The sequence below is a fragment of the Euwallacea fornicatus genome, chromosome 21 (genome assembly GCF_040115645.1).
Source record: "Euwallacea fornicatus isolate EFF26 chromosome 21, ASM4011564v1, whole genome shotgun sequence".
NCBI lineage: Eukaryota > Metazoa > Arthropoda > Insecta > Coleoptera > Curculionidae > Euwallacea > Euwallacea fornicatus.
In genome coordinates this window covers 1,247,419-1,273,768 of record NC_089561.1, presented here as the reverse complement: position 1 = coordinate 1,273,768, position 26,350 = coordinate 1,247,419, and the positions used below count along the sequence as shown (strand labels likewise).

The 26,350-nt window shown below is 40.3% G+C and overlaps 2 protein-coding genes and 1 long non-coding RNA gene across 10 annotated transcripts in view; 2 read left to right on the top strand and 1 right to left on the bottom strand.

Annotated features, from left to right (window-relative positions):
- LOC136345991 (homeotic protein ultrabithorax-like) overlaps nt 1–4,059 on the top strand; it is a 116,463-nt gene extending 112,404 nt beyond the window's left edge. For both annotated transcript variants that reach the window (XM_066294803.1, XM_066294805.1), the window contains one exon: nt 2,051–4,059. The gene's annotated coding sequence lies outside the window, so the exon portion shown is untranslated. The remainder of the gene's footprint in view (nt 1–2,050) is intronic.
- LOC136345992 (uncharacterized) overlaps nt 1–26,350 on the bottom strand; it is a 151,464-nt gene that overhangs the window by 119,607 nt on the left and 5,507 nt on the right. Inside the window, exon 2 of one of the 3 annotated variants that reach the window (XR_010733232.1) lies at nt 4,614–4,782. The exons of the other annotated variants lie outside the window; for them this stretch is intronic. This is a non-coding gene — a long non-coding RNA (uncharacterized lncRNA). The remainder of the gene's footprint in view (nt 1–4,613; nt 4,783–26,350) is intronic. 3 annotated transcript variants of the gene reach the window in all.
- The window catches only part of Antp (Antennapedia), a 123,497-nt gene continuing 117,818 nt past the window's right edge, over nt 20,672–26,350 (top strand). For all 5 annotated transcript variants that reach the window (XM_066294800.1, XM_066294797.1, XM_066294798.1 and 2 more), the window contains exon 1: nt 20,672–20,957. The gene's annotated coding sequence lies outside the window, so the exon portion shown is untranslated. The remainder of the gene's footprint in view (nt 20,958–26,350) is intronic.

The window sequence follows — 26,350 nt, the reverse complement described above, 5'->3', positions numbered from 1 at the left end:
TGAATCAAATCGAACGTTTTTTTTTTCCTCCATCTCTTAAGTCAATATTTCACGTGCCGCCTCCGAAATATCTTTTATCCCAGAGTTGTTAGCGTAATATTGACGTAAAACATTGGAACTACGAAATACACTTATCTGGCAAGTTATATTCCTCCCACGAAGTACGTTCTGGAAAACACAAAATCCCCGCCATAAACCCCCATTTATAAATCCTTTTAAATTTATTTGAAAAACGTATTTTATGTACTTACTCCCGTGCGTATAAAGAATCAAATGCGACAGTGCCTGAAAGCAGGGCTTTCTCCTGCAAGATCTCCATCATCAATTTTATAAACAACGTGATTAATGGGGGCTCCGAAGCTAAACAAATAACTCTTTAAAAACTGAACTTGTTTGAATTATTTCTTGTTGTGCCACCGATTGATATTTCGCAGTGGTTTTAATTGCCAAACAAACGTGATAAAGCCCCCATAAATTGCCGCATCGACAGCAATAAATATTCTATGACAACCCCTTCATGCTGCAGAGCCGTATTTTTCCTACCTGATTTCTGCCCCCTGAAGCTCCGATCTCAGTTAAAAACCTTCAGCTAAAAAAGAGGGACTGGACAATGGCGAATACGCCGTAAGCCTAACGGTAAACTGGAACGGTCCTTCGTTTTTGATTCTCGCAAGGGCACGGTACCTGTTGTGTAATGGACTGCGAAGGTCGGGGATTCAAATCAACTGTCGGGCCCCAATGTTCCACGGGCCGTGTGGTAAAAACGTGATTTCCTCACGTCATCTAAATGTTCCCGTCTTCCATACGAGTCGAAATGAGATTTTACAATTTGGATCGCATCCAAACAAATTACTCATCCCTGCATCCTCTCTGACCACAGTTCATAACTCATCGAAGGTACAATAAATTGCGGCTTTGACAAGCACCTTAATGTATCAAATCCTGGGATAATTGATGAATGTGCATTAGGTAGTAGTACCTACGTATGTTCATTTGCATTTACAACGTGTCCGTTGCTACTTCCCTTCAATCAGGTGCTTTGGGAAAAATCCGGGGTAATTAATACGGGGCAAAAAATGCGATGTGAGGCAAAAAGGCCTGTGGCATCAGTGTCTCTTGACGTGCCCACCTTCCTCGATTCCCAGCTTGATGGAAAGAAATAAATTGATCGGTATCATGCTAATGCGAGCTTGTATCCTCATTAAAGATGTATTTAAATAACATATTATGCAGTCAACTGAGCTTTTATCTATAAAAGCTCTATAAAAGGTTGCGAATGTCATAAGATAACGATGCCCTTTTCTGCAGCGCAATTTATAATAAGGATTTCAGTTCTTCCTGATGGAATGTAAACCTCTTTCCTGCTGGATTTATCCCGCCGGATGACGTCAGCCCATAGGGAATTAATTTAAATCCTCCTGATTTACTGCAGGAAGCTGCGCTAAAGCAAATAGACGACGAGCAGATGAAATATTTAGGCGACTCCTGCATAGTAATAAGTCAATACTCTCCAACATAAATAAATTCAGGTCTTCTCAATCTGTAAAGTTTCCTATTTAGAAACTTCGATTAGAGACTCCGAGAACTGGAAAGGAGGATTCAATCGCGTCTGGCATTCCGAAACTTTCCTGGCAACTCGGATAACTATATTTATTTCCGGAAGTTTCGATTGAGCTCCATTTCTTTCCCGAAGCCGTTTAATTTAAATTCGAGTTGGTTAGAGAATATCACTGAATCTAAATGCACTGGCAGCAGTACCACTGTTGTAGATAACTTCATAAAACGTGTTGGACAGCTCTCGTATTTCTTGTATCAGTACTAAGAAACACCCTGCTGCTTGCCTGCCGAGTTATATATTGCCCAGTACTCTCTTGTAGTACCGAGTACTACTCGGTGCTAGAGTCCTATCTTTTGCCATCTAGGGAGATATGCGAAGATATGGTGTTTTGTCGGCATTTCCTGTTTTCCGTGCGTGAGAATGAGTTATGTGAAAATGTAGAATATGAGAAAATTTTATCTGCAGTTGTTATATGCGTTTCTCATTTTTCAGAATTAATCAGTTTTGGACGGTCCAAAAAATCGGATGTCTCCACTTCGGATATACAGCGACGCCGCTTCCACAAAGAAACACCGACAAACTGCCCTTGCCTCATCATAGATTGACGAAACTGCGAAAATGCCTAAAAGTTGGGACAAAGAATAACTGGGAAAACTGTGAAAATGTGTATACTACTTAGGGGTTAAGGTTAATCTAATTTTCGTGATTAATGTATTTGAATGCATACTGTATAAATAACTATTTGTAAAAGATTTTAGGGAGTAACTTGTATAGGGCGTGTTTAGAGGAAGGGCATTGGTCGATAAGGGACAGCGGCTTACGTGGATTTAGGATCGAGGCGACGCGTGCAGAAAGGAAAACACCTATGGGGTCTGAAAATTTGAAAAACTGACTCCTCTGTTTTGTTTTTTCAGCAAAATTCCGTATCACAACTGCGCGTCTGTTTCGAAAGTTTTTTTCCTTCTAAACTGTCGAAGGTCGGATTTTTCTCTTGGAAAATATGTATAAAAAGTTTTTAAAATTTTCTTCATAAATTTATCGAATTTAAAATCACAAAGTCTTTCAGCTGTGCTAAAATTCTATAGATTTTCCCGGGCGACGAGGGGGTTTCGACGTTATTGAAGCTTCGGTTAAAATTGCTGAAAAATCCAAAAAATTCTTCAACCTTATAATTTTTTTTGTTAGTATGAGTTTGCTGAAAGTCACGAAACATGTTTTCTATTTTCCAGCCCCCGCGAAAAGTAATAGATTTTTCTTGATTTTTTTTTTCGAAAGTTTGCTGGGATTTGCGAGAAGTTTTCGGTCTCCCGGATCCTAGAGGTTTTCTACGGTATCAGGAGATGTTGGAAGTGCCAACTCTTTCAGAATCTGTGTAGGATTATCAAGGCTTTTTACATTTTTGTTCGAGAATCTCGTCTTGTAAATAAGCGCCAACGAACATGCTAAATCCACAGTGGCCTTCCTTAGACTTGCATCTTTCCAAATCCCTCAACGATATACGTAAAAAAAACCCAAAATAAACAATGAGACCGTTCCTCCATTTTATATTTAGGATACGTAATACTTTTGTACATATTTATCGATAAGCTATAAAATCAATTAGAAGTAGGGGTTTCTACGTGACAAAATGGCGACTGTTTAATGAAACACCCACTTCTGGTTCTTTAAGAAACAAAAGCACTAATTTCGTGCAATATTTATTTACGTACTAGTAGACTTTTAAATTAAGATCCTACCATTTAGATCAATTTCAACAATAGAGGTCCTACCTACTACCAAACCACCTGTAAATACCAATTAAAATTCTTGCCAATGTTTTGTTACTTAAATTAATAAATAAACAAAATTGTAAATTGCGAAACTGTACATAAGAATAAACCTTTTTAAGGGAAACCTCTTGGTATGAATTTAAAAGGGCGTAAAATGTGGTACTTCGGAGTACCTAACCTACGTTAATATTCTTCTTATTAAAGGTGTATGTAGAAGGGTTTTGCAATGGTCCCATAGGGGGACCCATCCAAAAAACTGTAGTATTATTTCTTATAGTTTTTAATTTTTTTATTTGCTAATGATCGTTGCAAACGAAAGTACAACAGTTGTATACGTTGAGATTTACTATAACTAAGGTGTATTACTATTAAGGAGACATATGATTGATTGAGGATATTACCTATAATCAGCTTTCAAAATTTCTATTATTTCTTTTTAATTATTAAAATTGATAGTTAAGGCGGGAAGTCACAGCTATAGTCTAACTACGTAAGAAGGAAAGTTGTAAATAGACTGTAAAGTTATAATACTAGACTAAGGATAAAATGTATACTGTTTATCTATAGATATTATATTATTATTGTTTTTGGTTTTATGTTATTACGAGAGTTTTGTTGCTTATTTGTTGCTCAATTTCCTTACGTTCTATTTTCCATGTAATATACGCTCTCTATCCCTATCTGTCGTATGTGTGTGACTGTAATTTATTTTAATAAAAGTCATGTTCTAAACGGCCAGTTTTATTCCTCTAGATTTTTGGTCTTGTGCTAGAATTGATAAGCCCCAATAATGCCATTTTGGGCGCGTTCAGGCAATTCGCGGCGCTCGAGCGACTTTAAGCGCATATTCGCCAACACTTTACTGATCTGATCTTGCGAAAATTGAAGATTGAAACTTCCAACTCGTCATCGCATCCGACATCGAATGTAACAAAGTCAGCGCTCCAGCGAAATGCAACAGCTGTAATAAAGCGCTGCGGTAGTATTATTTCTTGAATACGCTAATTTCAGATCTCAGGAACAGTCATTGGGCGCATTCACGAAACAACAATGATTTATCGCGGCGGTTGAATTTTGCTCGAGCGCCGGCTGAAAGCGGTCACATGTTCATATGCTGGGCGTGTTCATCATTTTGTCAAGAACACACAATAACAAGCATTAGGATTACTTGCACAGTCAGCTCTCACTAAATTGAAGTTTATGCCTGTCGTAAAAAATTCGGTTCTTGCCTAAGAATCAGTTGACAGATTGTCGTTTTAGACTGGCAATTTTAAGATCGATTTTACCTTAAATTTGCGGAGCAGTGCGGATAATGCTTGATTGAGGATGAGCAACCGGGGTCTTTCACCTCCCTCCAGTTCTAGCTCAAACAATACGTTGAGCGGATTTTTATGCCTCTTCGCTGGCCAAATTCTCCTTGTGCTTCTCCGATAAAGCAGCCTCAAAAACCACGATCTGTAAAAACGATAGTGATCTTTTTGATATAACGGGAGGCGTGCTTGATAAAGTAAGACTTATATCAGCAGGAAAATTTCGCAGGCGGAAAACTTCAGCGAGGAAATGATGGCGAGCCAAATCGTTGCCAGAATATTAACTAAGCTGGGCTAGGACAGCATCTTATGGGTAGCTATCAGTGGCGCAGCTACAAACACGCAGTATTCAATAGCTTATGTGTCCGTCAAGCAAAATCAGCCATTCATTGCAGCTTTGAATCAAAAACCAACTTTTACTTGAAAGGAATAATGATTCGACATACATTTAACCTTTTCCGGGGGGTCGGAGTACGGTGGTGCCTCCGGCACTGGCATAAAAGAGAAGCTAGCGACGCGGCTTCTGAAGAATTTATCGAACCAGGTTGGGAAATTACGTTTCCACTATGTTGCCATTAATTTATATGGGTCTTGTAAAAAGCATATTAAAAATAAGATATATTTAGGAGGCGGCAAATTTCCCCAAGGGCGAATAATTCTTTCGGTTGCAACAAACAGAGCCTAACAAAACTGGATGAGGAACAATACATTTCGAGCGAGGCTCCACTTTCGGAATTTTATATCATTCAGAAAGAAAAGTGGGCTTCTTTCCACCATGAGTCTACTAAATCTAAAATTTATAGACCGAAAAGTTTTTTTTAGATATCCCATAATGCCAAAGCCAAAATTAATTCCGGCTGGGGAAAATATGGCCTCTTATTGGGCAAATCTTGGGCTAAATTGTATAATAGATTAGGGCCATGTATCAGGGCCCTATTCAATTCCACTGTCCGTTGAAAAGAGAAATGCGCACCTTAATTCTGCTTTGGACAAAACCGAACGGTTTCCACAGTAGCAAAGGTCAACTGGCACTAGTCCTACTGGTCAGACACTCCGACTTGGGCAGGAATTGGAATTATTAGGTTAAATTACGTAGGGATGAAGGGTCGAAATTTATCATTTATATGCATTAGCCGGTAGTTTTTGCCAGTCTGTATCTCACAAATTATTGGTAATAGGGCCTGGGTTTTCTGGAGAGGAAACCTCTCCTGTATAAGAACAAAACTGCTTTGCCCACTCTCAGAGGACATGACTCTCCAGTAGATGCAGAGCTTCAGTCGTCTACGCTTCCCCTTATATTTTCTTCGTTCATAAAATCCAAAAAAATTGATTTGGAAAATTTCCAGTCGAATGGGAGAAGGGAAACGACATTGTCTTATGGGGGTCCAAAGAGTTCCAGTTATGACTATCGTCTGTCCATAATATCTGAAGTTCTAACCTTTGCATCCGTGAATCGAATTTGTTCGTATAGAAATTGTTTGGAAAAATTCATAAATCTGCTCTAAAAAATTCAGAAATTAATTATGACTCATCCTGTATACACATGTTCGTTTTCCATGGGAATCAACCGAACTGAGTTCTTGACTGGGAGGACGTTCCCGATACAAGAGACAACATGAAAACTGTCGTAAGGGGTGGTAGGAACCCAATAAAAATAGAAATTAAGGAGGAAACTTTCCAAATAGTTCGAAGATATTAAAGAATGTTTTCCGTTGGCTTAATGATCATCAGCCTAAAACTCTTCTTAATTCAAGAGAGAACATTGCCATTCATTATAGTTCTCGACAGCTGAGAATCACTAGAAGTTCAGTGGTGGAATTTTCGAGAATAATGACATTTTTGTAAATATTTCCCAATTCCTAGGTCGCTGAGGACGCCGAAAAAATGAATGTTAGCTAACAAAGAGGAAATTTCGCAAAAAAAACTTTTTTAACTTAAATATGGAGTACTCCCTGTTGCTTATCAGGGACTAACAGATCGCGAAAAATTGAGCTTTGAAAAACGCTCTCAGCAAAAATAATTTCAACAAATTTGTTTTCTAGCAGTCTTCAGTTGTCACACGCGAAATTGGAAAAGAGAGAAGAAACTTTTGATCATATTCTGAATGTACACCATTGCTCATATACATCGATGTGATGATCTGGCCGGCTCGAAGCCCCGATCTGAACCCCATAGAAACCCTCTGGGATGAAACCGACAGAGAAATTCGCAAGAAAAGGATAAGTGATGTAGTAGATTTGTTCAAAAAAAGTTTAAAATATTTGGAACGCAATATTCGATGATTGTATTGAAAAATGATTAAAGTCTGCGAACAACAGATTTTGGAAACAACTAAAAGTGAGGGATATGCTAGCAGATACTAAAAAAAAAAACTGATTGTAAGAGAAAATACGGAAAATGTTTCAGTTGCTCTACTTTCGAGTTTTGTTCCAGACTACTTTTTTAATTTACGTTCGATAAACGTTTAACAAACAAATATTAATGTATTTATTTTTAGTTTTAATCAACGACCAGTGCAGTGGATTACCTAAAGTTCATCCCGTTACAGGGGAAAAATCTAATTCAAGAAGTCACTCCACTACATACGAGCGACGGCGTGAGCAGCAGGCTCGACGACGGCCACAAACGGGGCGCGCCTCTCCTTGCCGTCACTTTTGACGTGACCTCGAAGTCGAACTTCAAGGTCGCAACGGCCTCAACAATACGCTAATTCCGGCGTCCCCACAGCGCACTCAAACGTTGTTAGCGGAAAGGTGCTTGCGGTGTTCTTTCGGCTTCTTCTGCCGAAAGCAGTTTTTAAAATTCAGCAGGAAAGCTACAAATAAGCGGAAAAGAACTGCTCACTTTGCAAATCGACGAGGACTTAAACATCTCCCAATAAAAACCTAATTTAAAATGCGTCGTAGTCCTGCGGAGCAGCCTATTTTCCTGCATCAGGCCGGTCCAATTCTGCTCGGGCGAGATATTGCACCGAGGAACGGGCATAAATTCCCGGCTAGACTTCATTTCGAGCTGGAACGGGCCCGTTTATCTTATACACAATAACTCACTTGCTGCTGCCGTCTTTTCTTTTTGTTTTTTCTTATTGTCTTCCAGAAGTTCTGCTGGTCCTGCCTTGCTTCTCCAAGAAACACTGGAATTGTAATCTGGGGCCTCGGGATGAATTATTGCCCTGACCCGGATGAAGATGTATACTATGTAATGAACCGACTAAACTTGCTTATCTTCCAGGGCTTGCATGCGGCGGATTAGTCTCATTGTACAATAGAATAATAATAAAAAGTGCCGCGATAAATCCCAGTTTTCTTAGCGGAAATCCAACTTGCACAAACTTGAGCTAAGTCCCTCCATAGCTCACATTGAATCATGGCGGACTCGACGTGGATCCGCATTAATTCTGGGTACTAAATCGAAAAGGACTGGCTAAACTGGGAGACATATGCGGGTTCACTTGATGTCTTCGATAAATCTCCCTTTCTTTCGTATAGTTTGGACAACACTTGCATTAATGCCTTTGAACTGTATTTGAATGCAGATCGCCCTAAGACGCAATATTTGTGTTACGCAGTTCCAATAAAATGCAACTTTCCCTGCATCCAACACGCAATAAACCTTGTTTCTATATTCCTTGATCGTTTTCGCAATAAAATCCAACGTGTCGGTCACCTAAATCGTTTATTTATACGTTACTCACTTCCTATGGGCTATTTCTAGGTTTATGTTGTTCGGGGCGGCACCGCGTAAGCACTTCCACTATATAAGAATTTGCTTGGCGATCCGACTTCGGCGGAAGACGCTCCGTCTTCCCCAATTAAAAACAGCTAAATTAATCCTTAAGCCTCGTCGACAAACAAGCTGATAACCGAACATCCATAAATGTTTCGTTCCTTTTGATAACGATTGCATTATCCCCTAATCCATTCGATCTATATTGCTTCATAAATCCTCGCCTCAATCCAGATAAACAACAAAGATCCAGAGTGATTTAGGAGCGAAATTGCTGGGAGGTTAAAGACGGAGTGTCTTCCTGCAAGAAAAACTTTTGTCTTAATGCTCCTTTGAGCATCGACCTAGAAGGGGCAACACCACGTAACTGTTCCTACCTGTTTGCGAGGTTACAACCGTTTAACGACGTAAATTAGCCGTTCGGAAGCGTGGGGTGTAGCCCGGCCATTCAAAGGCGTTTAGATCGGTTCACGAATGGGAAATTAAGACGTAAATTAGCAGGAGTTCCCACGCATATAAATGAACAAATCACTAATGAATTTGAAACTGGAAAAAAACAAACAAATGGTGTGACAAGTTCAAGGGTGACCCCGTCGTAAATCTGGAGGGTTCAGGCCCGGACGTGAACGAGTGCCGCCCAGATAACCCCTTGACCCCAAGCCGCTCGTTTAAGCAGACACAGAAAGATCTTGTCACTTTGGCCCGGAATGTTTCTACGTAAATCAAATCTGGTTTCTTGATGGTATCTGGGAATTCTTTGGACGGAAATAAGTGGACGGTTGAGAATTTTGGGCAGTTTTGATCAAATTTCTTTTTTCAAAGAATTTCTGTTTTGGGTGCAGCTTAATTGGCATGTTGTGTCAGACGTTAACGATCAACTCTAAAGCTGCGACAAGGACTCGCAAAAAAAAAAAATCGAAGGGTTTTATGAAGATGCGGGTGGAACCTACCCGGTACGTCAAACTTATCAACCTGTACACACTGAAAATGGTACGTTAAAGAAGAAATCACCGAGGAAAAATTCCTTCGTATCGCTTGGAGACCGTAAGCTCGAGTTTTCCTAAACCTTAGTTTTTCAGGTTAGATCGAGTATACCCACGTGATCAACAGGCGGGATCGTGACTACGTCGCCCTGAACACAGATTAGAAAGGGCCTTTATCTGCTTGGAGTGCTTTCTAATGAATCTCGATTTAGACCCGTGCCTGGGAGGTTACCGACAAGATGTGGGGTAGAGATCTGAAGAGATTGCATCGAGGCCCAGGGGCTGACTTTTTTTTAACGACCCCCCTTCCTCTATTTGCTCATCCAGACAAAGCCGTCTGAGGAGTGCCACCTGGCAAGAAACCGACAACGTCCCAGCTCCGTGGCACTAATGGATCAGAGGAACGCTCTTCAGCACGGGAGTGTAGAAATTATAAACGATTTTCTACAATCTGATTTCTTCTCGGCTCTATCCATACTTCCACAGTCCAAATTAAATTCGAATTGGAAACATGGAATAGTGGAAGGAAACAAACTGTGATCCCGTCAGAGCGCGTCGGTTCGGAACTTGGAGCTCGCGCTAGCTCGCGGCTGGTCCTCCGCCATTCGGCGGTCATAAATCATGGGTTACCACATTGTAGCCCCCTAAATCATGTGGGACGGGGGTTGGGGGTGCAGAGGGCCTCGCCATGAAATGAAACCCATTCGTCTTTGTCACAAGTGCGCGCTCTCTCTTTCGACCCCTCGATTTGGGCAATTTTGGCACACGTATAGTAGCTCGCGTGGAAAAACGGACATAATGGAAAATCGATCCGAACTAAAGGCATTTGTCGACTAATTAATTAATTAATTAATACAGCGACCTACTTGAAAATTTAATAGCTTGCCAACTTCCCGCATATTTTCCCGGTTTCTCCACCCCCGTTTCCGTATCCAGCACGGCGTGACTTCGCATACGCAACAAGCACGCACCCCGAAAAATGTCAATTTGTTCTTCATTAATGTGGGATATTAATTTTCCAGTAGAACCATAAATTCACCTTCTGAGCAATAGCATACATCAATATACAGGGTCTTGCAATAGTGCGTCAGAATTCCTTAGCTTCTGTGCTGATAAAGATGACAATTTTTTTCTTCTGAAGAAATACATGACACTTCAAAACGTACTTCCAGAAATCATTTTCTAGTGTACAGGATGACTTCGAAAAATGTGACCATATACAGGTTCGTTGGGTTCGACGGAACTCACCAATTTTTTATTATATTCGGATTTTTCGTTAAATTTTAACGCGTCAAAAATTTACCGTTTCCGGTTTATTCGGAAAATTTTGAAAAATTTGACAGCTGCGTGGTGTCAGTATAATCGGTATTGTGCGCAAATCGTCGTGAAGTTCTGGGCTCAACTAGAACCTAATATCCCTAAACCCAGCAATTTCTAAATTCGCGAAAATTGTCCCTTTTTCACTTCTAAATGGTTTGACAGTCATATCGCCGCATTTCTGACACTTTTAGTTCCTTCCTGTTTTTCATAATTGACACTGCCAATTGACAGAAATCGCCCAAGTAAACTGCCAAAGCTGATGGATTCTGGATGGCGCCTCTCAGAAAAGCGAACAGCACAAGTTCTACTGACCAGAAAACAGCTTCTCTCACTTTCTCTCTAAACAAAAATCATATCAATCGAATCCTCTAATGAAAAATTCATTATTTTGAATCCGAACATCTGCACTTTTCGAAAGCAAATATAAATATATTGTTGAAAAATGCGATTAATGTACTAATAATGACATTTAGAAGCCAAAAAAAGGCAATTTTGGGAAACTCAGAAATGGCTGGGTCTGGGCACAGGGTAATGCTGACAAAAGTTGTACATTTTTGAATTCTGAACTCGATGCCGCCGAGAAAATTAGGGCATTCGAAATAAGCAAGTCGTTGAGGTTTGACGTCACGCAAATTCGGAGGCCCATTTCAGGGATTGTAAAGGACATTTTTTTAACACGTCAAAACATGGCGTATTAAGTCCGCTTTGAGCCTCTGAAGACTAATTCCGAAATTGGGAGCGGCTACCGCACAATACCGATTTCCGCGTAACCATGCAGCCGTCAAATTTTTCTCAATTTTCCAATAACTCGGAAACGGTAAGTTTTAGAGATAGAGCGCTTTGCATAAACCGACCTAAAAATCTAACGTGAAATCCTAAAATAGCGCCAAACTGGGTGGTTCCGTTTAAAGTAACGAACTCGTGTGTCGGCACACTTTTTGGGGTCGCCCGGTATATTGGAAAATAATTTCCGGAAATACGTCTCCGTGTGCTGCATAATCCTGCAGAAGGAACAAATCGTTATCTTTGTCGGTATAGGAGCTGCGGAAATCTGACGCACTAACGCGAGCGTCAGTATCTCGAAAACTGAGGATGAAATTCTTTTTTCCGTTTCTTTCTACAAAGCTAAATCAAATTGAGGTCTCGGTTTTGTCATTGAAATTATTGAGCTAATAAAAGCCTATCACATTAAACTATTTCACTTCGAAAGGGTAATGACACTGGAGCTACGCAATATTTATAACCAAGAAGCCAATTCGCATTCTGCAATGCATGGCGACGCACAATAGCATGGTTTTCACGTCTTCGACTGCTTTTTGTTGTTTTCTTTCTTCAATCTAGCACCGTTATTGCATTTTTTCTTCGTTCTAGCACTCGGGTTTGGAAATTCCACCCGTGGCATACGTTGGATGCATCAATCTGCTTTGATTAATCACTCTGACCTATTTTTAGTTGCAACTATGTGCGTGGAATATGTTTCGTGGTTATTTAGTTTGCTAATCCGACTTTGCGTCATGGAAAATGCAATTTAATGGTGGGAATTACGATGTTAAAAATTTGTAGTTTGCTTGTGTCCGCCGTAATGAGAATTGAGAATCAGCGGGGTGACGTCGGATCTTTAATTAAGACCACGTCCCCTGTGTCCTTAACGCTAGATGTGAAAAAATAAGAAAATGCACTCAACCCCCTTTGCCCAACGAGATAAAGATCCCGCTTCCTCTTCCTTCCCGCTACGCCGTTGGAATATTTCCAAGAATTGTGATTTTTTTTTTCTCGCTTTTGTGTATATTTGACTGGATTGTAAAGAAAAATGGTAAAACATTGTGTCACTGGCAGAAAGGCCGATGAGGCCGATGGCTCTTCCTTAAGTGAATAAACATTTTTCGCTGCTACTAAGAAAGTGTGCAGCTAATCAAAACTTCGCATATAAAGTTAGTCGGTGAGATGGCAATCAAGTGATTAACAATGGAAATTTCCACGGAAGAAGTCGCGTCACAGAGGTTGCTTTGGGGTACCATATGGGCTGGAGTGTTTGGCACTGGAACTTCGAAGAAGCGGGAGATAGTCTCCGGTTGTCTTCAGTACACACCCTTTGCTTCTGAGGAGAAGCAGCGTCCGCGAATAATCCGAAAGTCGCGCACCAGCACACCCACTCGAAACGTGCTTGGCCACCCTGTACACCAGAGAATTTCCCATAACAATTTGTCTTGAAATCTCTCTTGCCGAAGCTCGGGAAAAAATAAATTCTGATGGCTTAAAACTCCTTGAATGTGAGACATTTTCTCCATTATCTACTGGCGTTTACGTCACCCCCGTGCTGCTCTTCGTGGACGTACTGCATGTTACACGGGATGTTATTTAAGCACGTGGCCAATTCTCGAGAGGCGATTCTTTGGACGATTTAAGTCCAAAAACTTCACATTAACGTAGGCCTGGCAATGCTTGGTTTTCAAGGTACAGGGTGTCAATTTTTTTTCGATCGTTAAACCTTTAAAAAAAACTTCGTAAACGGCGAGAGGGCACAAACTCGCATGAGCTGAAGCTTGGTGATAGTTTTTAGTGTAGTGTAAAGAAATCTTTTAAGCTAGAAATTGTTTGTCCCCTTTTGCCAGTGGCGCGCACAGTGCTAACGCTGGAAATCTAATAAATATCAAACGAAAAAAACGCTTTATGAAAACTACACTTAAACAAATTATACGCGTTTTTTTAGTGAAAAAACATTTAACTATAAGCAACGCGAAACTTACGATAATTGCGGAAAATGTCCCCTTGAAGTTCAATGCAAGCAGTATCTCCTCTTAACATCGATTGCCGAATTCGATGGAACACAAATCATATCAGGTTGCATGAGACCCGTAAACGTTGAACTGATTCTTCTTCAGTGCTGACCGGAGTTCTACACGTGAAGGACTTTACACGCTCCCAAAGGAATTAATCTAACGGATTTAAATCCGGTGATCTGGGCGGCCATGCCTGTGCTTAATGCGAAAAAAATGTAAAAGTTAAAAAAAGCAGTGGCGCATGAATGACGATAATAATCATAAATGAAACTGCCGAATTTCAACGGAATCGGCTAAAGGATTGAGATTTTCACAAAAACAAAACTTCGACAGCCTGCATCTTGAAAACGAAGCACTACCGGGCCCGTGTTTATATAAACTTTTCGCCTCGCAATCGCCCAAAAAATCTCCCCTCGAAGTCTGGCGACGAACTTGAACGACACCCTGTGTGAGACGCTCCTTGAACACTTTCCGAAGCTGCCCAAAATATGCATAATCCCTTTCAACCCCTCCGTGGAGTGGACCCATGCACTCCGTGGCATGACTTATAGCCTTAATATCGCCTTGATAGAGGCCTCTACCATAAATCCATATCGCGAATGTGTCAATAGCAATGGGGTCCATAAATTCCTTAGGAAAAAGCGTCTCATGGGAGGGCCACTCGAGCCCTTTCGAAGGAAAAAAGTGCGTGCGTTTGATGGGGGTCGCACTAAGCACCATGCGAAAAGGGTTTTGAGGGCTCGCCGCAATACCGACAGTTTATCTCATCAATATTTATTTAAGGGGGCTCAATCGACAGACGGGGATTAATGAAGCAAAGTACGCTTTTGTCACCCAGCAAAACATAGACAAGCTTAATAGTATGGGTTCTGAGAATATTTAAAACATGGACGAGTGGTTGCGTAAGTTCTCAGAAGCAATTCTCCCATTTAATGTCTTTATTTCTTCAACAGTGCATGTTCTCGTTTCGCGTTTGTTCAGTTGGAAGTTAAAAAGTTGTCAACGCAGGATTTTTATGGGAACGCATTTACCGTCTACGGTAGCAGACTGTGTGCAGGAATTTCTGTAAAATTCTTCAGTTTCTGTGTCTTCTAATTGGGTCTTTGGTGATAATGCGCTATGCATAATTAATAGACCTTAATGAGCGCGAAAAGGAAAAAATTGGAGAGAAGCCTCGGCCAATAAGGAAAAGCTGTTAAGCCTAGCTTAATTGGTGCTTCACTCGAACCCGTGTTGCATTGACTATATACGTATTGGCTACGAAATCGATCTGAGGCAATCATCAAGATTACGTTTAGAAGAATAATATTTTCAAACCCTTGAAGCCGGAGGCGACCGTATATTACAGTGGCAATGAATCAGAGTTTCAGCTAAATCCACCTTGATGAATGCTTTTGGCTTCACGCCTGTATAAATCCTCAATGCATACCAATGAAGTAAACTCTGTCCCGCTTTAAGTGGCCCTCTATTTCGGCTGCGGTTTTCTGTGAACAAGTAAAGGACCAAATTTTTTTTTTTTTTATTACCAAACTAACGGGACAAATGGCAGCACACTCGCCTCGGGTGTTGCTCTACTCAAATACAAATTATGACCGTTTTAAAATACGTAAAACGAACCGGAGAAATAAAACGAAAAAGCAAAAGTAACCCTGATGAAGAAAAACGGCACAGTTTGCGAAGAAGAGATGAGCGTGCCGAGGCCCAGGGCTGATGGATGGACCCCGAGCTCGGCCGGAATACTTAATGTTTGATTGCGACACGACACACCATAGACAATTCCCTCGCTAATGTAGACGTATAGCTGCATTTCTGCCTTCTAAATAAATATAAATCGCCCTAGTTTTCAGGTTTTACATTTTCAGCGAATTTGTTTGCTTGATAAATGGGGGGAGACGTTCTGGATAAAACATACAGGAGTAACCGGGCGAGCTGCCCAAAACCGCGTTCGGGGGTCGTGTCTAGGCACATAAGCAGACACCATGATGTGGGTGCTGGGACCACACGCGACTCACATTTCTGGCATTAAATGGACGACTCGCGAGGGAGCTAATCGGGACAGCTCGGACACTTCAGACCTCCAAACCCAACAAAATTTATCAACAGCCAGAGAGGGGGTGCCGCCTGAAGAGAATCCCCGAATCGTGAAAATCAGCTGATAATGAATGACCATCTTTCCCTCCCAAATCTCTGTAACTGGGACTTGATTAGGCTTGAATATTCATGGCGTGGCGGGAAATAGGAAACGCGTTGATCGGGTCTTAAGGTCTGAACACCCTTGAGGAGCCAATTCGGCGTTGGTAGTTGGGGAGGAGGGTCCGCGCTGGGGGCTGGAGCGGAAATTCGCCGCTACCAGTTGGAGAGGTAATTGTGCGCCAGCAGTTGGGGGGCGAGAGGAGACCGGCAGTGATATAGATCTGGGTGTCCGGGACCAGCAAATTGGGTCCTTGAACGTTGGCAGAATTGAAGAACGAAATAAGCGTCTTAAGAGATTCCATGGACACGTAACTGTCAAAGAGGCTTTGGGGTGGAACTAATAACAAAAGGGGTAGGGGAAATTCTCATTTTTTTCTCTCTAAAAAGCATCTTGTCAGGAGGAAAGCACGGATAACGCTCGATTTGACCTTGACACTGCTTTTGCTGAGGGCAATAGGGGCGCAGGGCTATCAAGTAGACCGAAATTTTTCGGAGGATATGATCCTGCACTATATAGGGTGTAACATAACGTTATGGATATATTTCAGGGGGCGATAACCCTTTGTAAAATAATAAAAAAATTCTAACAGATTCATAGGCAAAAACGCATCATTTTGGTTATACTGGGGGGCAAAAGTTCACATTTTTTGTAGCTTATCCCTGTATAGTAGCCCATTTTCAACAGTTTTCATAATTTTGTTTTTGTTTAGAATTATTTTAATTTTAAGAAGTTTGGTTAAATGTTAAAAAATTCTTCTGATAATTGATAATTGAGAGGGATGATTACTTTTTCCTTGAGTTTTTTTAGTGTTAATTTGCATCGATACATGTTTTTGCAAATTTTACGAAAACAACGAACGATACACAAATACTGCAAGAGACACAAAAAGCTAAAGTATGGAAGAAGGAACTTAAATTTAAGCTCAAAATTCACGCAGGGTGTTAAACAAAAGACATGAAAGTAGTGCTTGACCCCACAAAACATAACACCCTGTGTACGGCTATCGAAAAATTTGACATTTTTTGCATAGGATTAAAAAAAAACTAAAACCGATATTTCAAAATTTCATCTCAAGAGTTATGTAAAAAAACACAGTAATTATGAAAAAAAGTGAAGCTGCCACCCTGTACATCAACAGTGATTCGTTTTCAATTATCGGTCTATTAACATTTTAAAATTTTTTTTGCTAGTCACTATTGCTCTCTGAAACATTTCCATGATTATACGCTACACTCTGTATAAATATGCAAAAAGGCCATTTGAAGGGCATTCTCATTACCCTCAGGAAAATTCCATCTTACTCGAGTTTTCTTCAGCGATTTGTAGTCATAGCACAGTTCTCACCCGATCATGATGGAAAATTTCAAGGTGTCTGATCTTGCTACTCATTTCCGAGTTATCTTTGAAAACCGATGCAGACCGATGAAATTTTTGTTAATTTAATGTCGTCGTGTAATTGATGATATCTCGTGATTTAGTTAATAAAATGTCTTCTGTTGATGTGCTTTGTTTCACTTCACCCGGCTAATTAATTATCAAATCTCCCGAAACCGTTACTACCACGAACCTCACCTAAACATCTCTATTAGAGCTAAAATATGGCGGTTGCAAACTACTTATCATTTTTTAATCCACTTTAACTCGAGTTAATAAAGAAAAGAAATCCTCACACATAAAAAATGATTTAAGGGGGGTCCACTTTAGTCATAACAAGAACGCTCTTTCCTTATCAACGTTGTCATCTTGGATCCGTATGACACATGGGCTAATAAAATCCTTCTTTACGGTTTGTTTCCCCCCTTTTTTAGACTTGTATTTTTGTTCTTTTAAGCGAAATTTGCCTGATGATGTAATTCTCTATTAATGAAGCATTTTTCATAGCGCTGTGGCACTCCCAAGGGACTCACACCGGTACCACCAACAAACAAATTAACAAATCAATACATTAATTAATATTTTAGGAGCGCACCAATGTACAAGTGGCCAAACAACACGGTTTAGGACAGCGACCATTTCCCACCCATTGGAGCTCTGGGAACGCGGCCTTGAACTCAACAATATGGTATTAATGGGCAATTATCTTCTTCGAAATGTTTGTCCAGCGTTTTAGGCGTTAATTGGAGCTTTGAATGTAATCCGTGGCGTGTGCTTTTCAGGTATCCTGCATGTGTTTGATTGGCGACATGCAGACGCACTGAATGTTGATTAAGCACAACAACTGGGCCACCATGAAGACGACTATATGAAGAGCACAAATTGATGGAAGTATGAGGAAGCATGAAGCATGGAGATATGTGATGTAGTTCTCATCACGCATCGGCGACAAAAGTCCTGCACGAAGCATTTCTTTTCGTTATAAATCACGTGAAGGGATATCAAAGAGAGCCGCAACAAACAACATTAAAAACCTGGATTTATTCTTCACTGAACCATGCAGTGGCGCACTTGACCATATCGGATATAAAAGTGCATGAATAAAGTATATAAAGTGCGTTGGTTTAAATTACCGCATTTCCAATTAAAACCCGAAATGGACCATCGCTGCAATAATCAGATCTGTTGATGTTCGGACAGAGCAATAAATCAAAATCCCATTTCGTTCTTGAAAACATGTGCAAATTGCATAAATCCGTAGGTCTTCAGGTGGTTCTAAAGCTCAGAACTAAGGCTCGATAATAATAAACTTTAGGGGTTAACTGGGATTTCTGAGAACATCCCTAAACAGATACAAAAACATAGAAAGTCAATTTCCGGCCTATATTCAGGCTCCCTTAAACCGAAAAGGGAATTGTTACTCAGTGAAATTATGTTTATAGTAATAGTTATGTTTAGAGCCCACTTGTTGCGTTCACTTGCAGGCATGATTGCCCTTCTTTCCCTTGTTTTCCCTTTAGAGAGTATAGGTAAGCACGAGTCTTCAGCCCTTTTGTTAAGATCGAAACGAACTTGAGGAGGCAGAGACTAAGATTGGAGTTTTTCGTGTTATTATATAAGTACGAACATTTTTGTCTCTATAGATGTCATTGCTGGTCTTTTTCGTGCTTAAAGAGCAGTTTTCTAAGCGTGCAGATCGGGGCAAAAATGGATTTTCTACGTTAAAATCAAGCTTTCCCAACTTCCATCCGAACATGAACTGTCCCTCCAAATTTTAGATAAGTTTCGATATTATTTACAAAAAAAGTGGCACGTTACAGACATTTTTTCGCGGGAATATTTTCCCTTATTAGGCTAAGGAATTTCACCCGAAGAAAAGTCTCTTGTGATAAACTATAAAATACACAATATGTAATGTTAAATAATATTAATGTTAAACTATTAAAATAAATACATAAGTAATTCGATTTTTAATGTTTTAACCAATGACTCGTCTAACGAGAACAGCATAAAAGACCTTTTTCAAGTAGAATTGACCAGCCAGATCATAAAAAATAGTTCCGTGAAAAAATGCCGGTGGGGTACCACTTTTTTTGTAAGTAATATGGGAAGACATGTATGCAAGGACGCTACTGGTTGAGCAATAGACTTACTTTTCTTATTAATATTCGAGGTTTTGTGTCCTATTAACGCACACCAAAATTGAAAGTAAAGGCCGAAGTATTTTTTGAGAAACTAAAAAATAACCATTTGACAAGAAAAATTTCAACACCCTGTAGTAAGAAATTTTTCCATTGCAGTCTTGTGTTTTTCTCAACTCTCCTTCATAAAACGATCTGAGGAACCACACGCACAAATATTAGCACGACATTAAGGATCACCCTATGTAACGAGTGGTGCAAAGATTTTCTAAAATTGTCAAAGCACTAAGTCAAATTGTGAAGCAAAGACGGACTTGCTGGATTTTAAATTGAGGAACCAAGCGAAGAAAGTATTGAACTAGAAGAGATTATTTCTATAACACAAATACCTGAGTCTAAAAACACTATGGTATTAAAAACTGTACTGGTTCAGTATATCTTCAAAAACCAGCAGTTTAATCCTGTAAATACAGGACTCTATTTTCCAACAATAACCAGGAATAACTAAAGTAGAACAATTACCAAATCTGATAACGTGATGATATGAAAATGCTTGTACATTCGTGTCTAGATATTAATTAATGGAAAAATATTGAATAGTAAAAAATTGTGATGCGCCAATGATTTGGTGTACGCGGAGTACTTGAAACATTCCCTATAATTTGATAAACTTATATTTAATTAGAACAAAAGCAGTGGCGCCGCTGTCAAGAAAGGCTCGTCACATTCCCGCATTAACGAATCTATAAATACCAAAATTACCTGATGTGAAAAGTGTCAAAAATTTTTATATGCGTTAAGCTAATACCATCAACATGGAAATATGATGGGAATGCGGAATTCCATTTGCTCTAATTTAAACCGTATGGCCGTGGAAATTGCAAAAAGTTTCGAGTTACAAATGTTATTATTTAGAAAAACAGTTGATAATTCCATTTGGAGAAAATTCAAAGAATTCCAAAGCGGTCCACTGCCTAATGTGAGCTTTTTCTAATTACTTATAGTGGACGATAAAAAGTTTTGAGCATTTATACAAGACCCAGTTACTATTAAAGTACAGAGTCCGAGGACGTAAGCATTAAGTGGATGGCCCTGTGTTATACACAAACATATAATGCCTAATAAAGAGAATGCAGATAAGTTAATACATAAGTCCATCCAATTTCATCAAAGGCCTCATCCCCGAAAAAATCCACTTCCAAAATCCGTCCTCATGTCCACGTGATTTTGACTTAGCGCCGAAACACTGGATTGGCGGGAACGTCCTCGTCACATGGCCGCGTTACGTCATCGACGCGTGTCCGAGCGAGAAAGTAACCTCATAAATCGGGTGCGAACGAGAGAGAAGCGCATAAAGCATGGTTAGCGGGGAACGTCAACCATTATCTTGCATCCCTCCTTGTTCCCCCAAAGGGGAGCCGCACGGCGGCGAGCGAGACGCCGCATGGAACAGGTCCGCCCATAAAGTGTGTCCCTCTGGCGGCAAGGGGGAAGGCGGACGGACGAAAGCTCGTAAAGCATTTCCAACACTTAACTCACGTATATTGCATGGGACAAGTGTTGTGTTGCGGTATCCTCGCGACGGAAGAATCTCTTCTATGAGCACAACACTTTTTGTCGGCTAACACTACCGCTCTAACTTCTTCTGAGATAAATATTGGAAAAGCGCACTACACTCCGATAAAGCGTCATACATAACTGTGTACTTCCGGTTTGACGAGTTCAACCCTCTCTGGAAGTGACCGATGGGCATAGATTTCCGCACTGGTTCCGGTTTTGGGACGCATCTGCGGATCTAAAAGGTCAGTGTCGCTTTATCACTTCCCTAGTTTCGTTATGCTTCATGGTTTATGAGTCGCTTTAGAACTGCTTTTTTCACCCTTTTATTTGCCCTCTTGATTTATTTTCCTCAGGAATGAAATCGCCACAAACGCGAAAGTATTTTAGACTTTACAAATTAGAAGGCTTCGTGACATATGCTTGTGTTTTGCCATTATTGCTCATGGAAACGGCGAAGGCTTTCGATGGGCTCACGCCTAAATGTAAATGGAAAAACGAATAAAACTTTTGAAAGTATCTTAATTACCCTAAAACAGCCCCAGCTGGAAACATAACCTCAAATTCCGTATGCCGAACGTCCTCCGTCGGACGGCGGACGTTGCATGAGCAGCGGCCATTTATTATACAAGTTTTAACGTTTGGCAATGATTTATTAAAAGTTTGTTTAATAAAACAATAACATGCGAAAGTGCGTAATCATACTATTATCACGGGCACCAGTAATTATCGGTTAGAGGGGAAAAAATTCAATTTCATTAGGAATCCAAGTTTCCGACACAGGAAAATACACAGAGGGTCAAATTTGTATTGTTCCAACATTTTTTTGAAATTTCACAAATTCCTCCACTTAATGGCAACATTATTATTGCTATTTTGCAATTTTTCACTTCCGTGTGTTCAACACTGGTGCAGGCAAATGTGCCAATTCTTTGTTAAATAGAAAAATGACGCACTGCCAAATAACGAATGTTACTAATAATGTTTACTCATTAAATATCATTAATAACGTTAGTTTGTACATTTTCAAAGGAATATCATGCATGAAATTTAAGCCGGAAACTAGGCAGAAATAGAAGGGTCTAGATATAGATGTAGGACACGTTCAACTTATAGTGTTATTATATAGTAACTTAAGTACGAAAATCGTCATGAATCATCCAATCTGGAAAACGACAATTGTGGCTCAAGTTGAGAGGAGGTATGTTCAAAATTGTTGAAGTTGTATCGGGTGGTTTTTCAACGCTTTTACCTCGCTTTACTTAAGGCGCTCTACGTGCACAGAGCTGCTACTCTACGGGCATAAAACAGATTCTTCTATCGTTCACATGTACTCCTAAAAAACCTATATTAAACCCTGAAAGTCAACCAGCATACTGACGTCTTCAATTAGCAAATAATAGAAGTTCCGGCCTCGGAACAGTGCTTACCAAGTTATACCCACTTGCGACGGGAACTCTTGTGCAAGGTTTTTATCACCGCATCACCACTACTAAAACGATTTTTTTTGGAATTGTTCCAATTACGTTCCAGTTACGATTAGGCATGTCAACGAGTTATAATGTGCAATTTAAACACCTTCAGCAACTGTTACTATCTGGAACTACTAAATGCCACTACAAAGTTCCACTTCGCGTAAATGATTTTCTGTTGTTTTAAAATTACTATCATACAGCGAGTTCAGGAAATTTTTCAGCCGTTGTGTGTGAAATGATTTAATCATGAAGTGATCATCGATAGCAGTTAATACAATACTGAATTTTCCAATCGGCAATGATGTCTATATTATGAGAACAGCTCTGACGTTTTTATTACTTTTGAAGGAATTTAACAAGCCGCTTTCTTAGTAAGCGCACCGGAGGATCAGAAAAGGCCAAAATGTGATTTGGAGACAATCGACGTTTCATTACTTATTATCGCATCATCAGGACGATGTGTTTTTGTTGTCATTTTTTTTAACGTAATGTTAGCTGAATTTACCTCACGACGCAAAAAGAAGTTGCGAAATGTCGACGAAACTTCGGCTTTTCTCAATCCCTCAAACCGTTCAACTTTCGATCATTATGCTTCTTAATGGCTGTAAAAATCTGTTAAATTTGGGAAAGTCCATTGTGTAGTTTACTAAAAAACAAATTTTAATTTTTTAAACACGGAGATTTCCAAAGTTAATTGCAGTTGAGTTTACCGTGCTCCACCTCTAGTCACTCTGCTGCATAACAGCTCTTAGGATCTGTAGTATGTTAAATTTAGGAAAATTGGCAATTTAGCTTCTCAGTAAAAATCAGAGGTGTAGTTGAATGAATTTTTGAAATTGTTTTACGGTCGAAATTTTTATTTTTTAACTGGAAATTAGCTGCATAAAGAACAAATCAGTGGCGAAGTGTGCGAAATTCCTCGAACGGCCTCATATTCAGAGACAGAGAACAATCGCTATTTTTACGTTTATCACCGCATCAGGGATTAGAAACGTAGACCCAATTAATCGAGCCTAACGCCGGGATCCCACGGTGCGTCGCTTACGGAGACGGACGTTTGCAGCACCTGCTCCGAGGCTCTGACGCGAACTGGAACGTGTTATCTATCGCCAATCGGTGCAAATGTCTTAGTCGCCTTCTCTATTTGGTTACAGTCTCATTTCCCCAAATTCTCTCCCTAAAACTGGCACCTAACAAAGCAAAAATCCTGAAAATACTAGAAGTCTAAAATCCCATCTGCGGTTAAAAAAAAATCGAAATTCCCACAGCTAACGACGTGCCGCCGTCTTCCAGCATTTTGGTTTCATCTTTATGACACCGCTCTTTTGACGCTTATGACTGTTGCCATCTTTGTCTCTCTCGCAGCTTCCCCTATCCCGCTGCAAGTTTATGTGACGTCTGGTGTATTACACACTTCTGGGAGACTTTACGAAGGGTAAACGGTCTATTATTTCAACGCCGAAGTAGTTTACGAGATCCGGATGGTGCACTGATTTCTTGATGGCTTTCCACCTGTTTCGTGACGTAATAATCCAGTCGTATGCCCCTGAAGGCCGTTTTATCGATAACCCGAACGAATTGTATATTTAAACCTTTCATATATTCAACAACTATAAATAACGTTATTTGTCGGTTAATGTAACATTTCGGAATTTATATGTAGATACAGTTGTTGTTCTCGGTCCTTGTGATTGAATTATTTCTATTAATTATTTGTTTATTTCCCTCGAGGCTAACCGAGTTGAAACTTGACATTGTCGTGCCATATCTGCTGAGGTTGGGCCTGTGCGGACGGCATAAATGTCTGCTGGAAAGCTGCCCGCGATGGTCAAATTCGTCCTCTTTTCTGTCCTCTCGGCACTCGTATGTTGCGCCGTTCTTCCTTATAGTAATTATTGTTTTCTCACATGGAAATTATAAGGTACGGAAGCTCCGAAGTAGATCAAGCGAAGGAGCAATTAAAAGGCGACATCACGAAACGACGATGAAGCCATAATTTTTTCCACGGTACACGGCAATTTTATATGCAGTTTAATTCACTTTAAACGGTTTACATTGATCGTTACCCCATAATTACAATATTGGTCATAAATTAGACGCTCGACTGTATCCTGCAGAAGTGCATGTGCTGCCAGTATTACGAATTGATCTTGAATGGCTTCATTTTACCTCTCAAATTTATGGAATTATGCTAACACGAATTTTCTGGTGGTAGATGTCGATAAGAGGAAAATTAGATGGTATCGATTTTAACCACCACTTACTCACTGTTACTGGAAGTGCGTCATAAAACCGCCCCCAATTGATCCACTGCGGAGGGACCATATGGCGCTCGTCGTGGACGGACCTTTCTTCGGCCTTGCTAAAAAAATTGTACTTTACCTGCCATTGTCCGTCTTTTCGCCTTTTTAAAAAACAACTTTTGGCGATTTGTTCCGGTGTGTTTTTTCAATTCAAAGTCGTCCGCGGGGGTTCTTCCCTTTTTTTGGGGCTGCTGTTTTGTGTCGCAGCACAGTTGGCTTTCGACCCAGTAAATAGAACGCGAAAGAAACATTTTTGAGCTGCACCAAAGTACCGTGCGTTTAAAGAAATTCGGCTCAAGTACGCTTTGGACTTATTCGACGCCGGACACGTATGTCGTCTGATGTGGTCTTCTACGTAATCTCTAACGTAAACAAATAAACCTAACCTCACTTAAATAGGACACCGTTCATCGCCGTTATTAGTTCGATTTTACTGAAAATGGTCTTTTTCGAGGCTTCATAGATTCGTAAAAAATGTCTGAGCGTTAAAAATGGCGTTTACATTCGCGCACGAGGTCTGTATTGTTGCATCTTGTTTTCGTAACTTTGATATTCAACTTTGTCTGCAAGAGTTTCGTGAAAAATCTCCTCGAATTGCTGGAATCGCAAATACACATGTTGGGAAATTGTTTTGCAAAACTGGCAGTGTTCAAAGGAAAGTCGGGTAGATCAGCTATAAATTAAGCTAGAAATGTGAGGCCAGTGTTGAATGACAATCCCGGCACATCTTTAGAACACTTCCTCCACAAGTGGATGCATCGCAAAACACTTGTCGTTTAATTTAAAAAAAGGCCTTATATCCACACAAGGTGCAAGTGCTTCGGGAACTGCAGCTTTCGGATTATGAAAAAAAAACTGAGATACTGCAATTGGTTTAGAGCTTAAGTCTTGAAAAGGACTACTTCCAATAAAATCCGACTAATAATAAGCGTAAACAGGGCCGTATTGAAGCGAGTTTAGGTCTACTTGTTTGTGCAGAAGAACATATCGAAGACATACGAGCTCGACGTCGAATTCCCAAGCCTACTTGATCGAAAATTTTGTAAAACGTACGTCGCGAGTTGAACGCTGAAGAATGGGCCTCTGAACGGTCAAGATCACAAGTTCAAGTTAGGTCATGATCACAAGTTCAGAGGACTTGATATCAACCTTAATTGGGACTCGTTTTGAGGAGACGAGCATTACAGCCTTCATTAGGGGACCATTTCAGTTTCAATATCAAGGTCCAACCAGAAGATAAAAAAAGCTTAAGCAGCAAATTTGGAATGTGTGCGAGCGATGAGGTAGATGGTATTTCAAGGACAGCTGTATATTTCAAAGGCAGCCCAAGATGGTTTTTTTCCTAATTTTAGGGGTTACTTCTGAAGGAGTCGTTCCTATTAAATTTGATGTCGGTAAACTGGGGATGGATCGCCGAGAATACTGAACTGAGGACAGTCCCGTTTTGATTTGTAGACCGGAACTTTGGCCAAGTAACCTAAAAAGGCGCTCGCTTGATTGTGCCGTCGATCAAGAGCGAAAGGGAATTCCCTTTGAACAGGTGGCCAATAACCATAACCGTTATTATTACACGGCCATTTCTGCACAAATGAGTCGAAATTACGAGCACTGAGCGCTGGTAAACACTCCATTACGACCGGCCGAATTCCCGGGGACAATTGCCGCGCCACGTCGAGCACTCGAGTTCGAGCACTTTTTACTGTTCTTTTCACTTTCGGAGTCGGTAATTACTCCCGTTCGGTTCCTGGTTTTACGATCCAGTTTGTTTCTATCAAAAACGGGCCCTTTTTGAATTCGACCACTTGAATTGCGTCCCGTAGGCCGTAAATTTGTCGGCACAGCCCTCGAGTTGTCAACGTA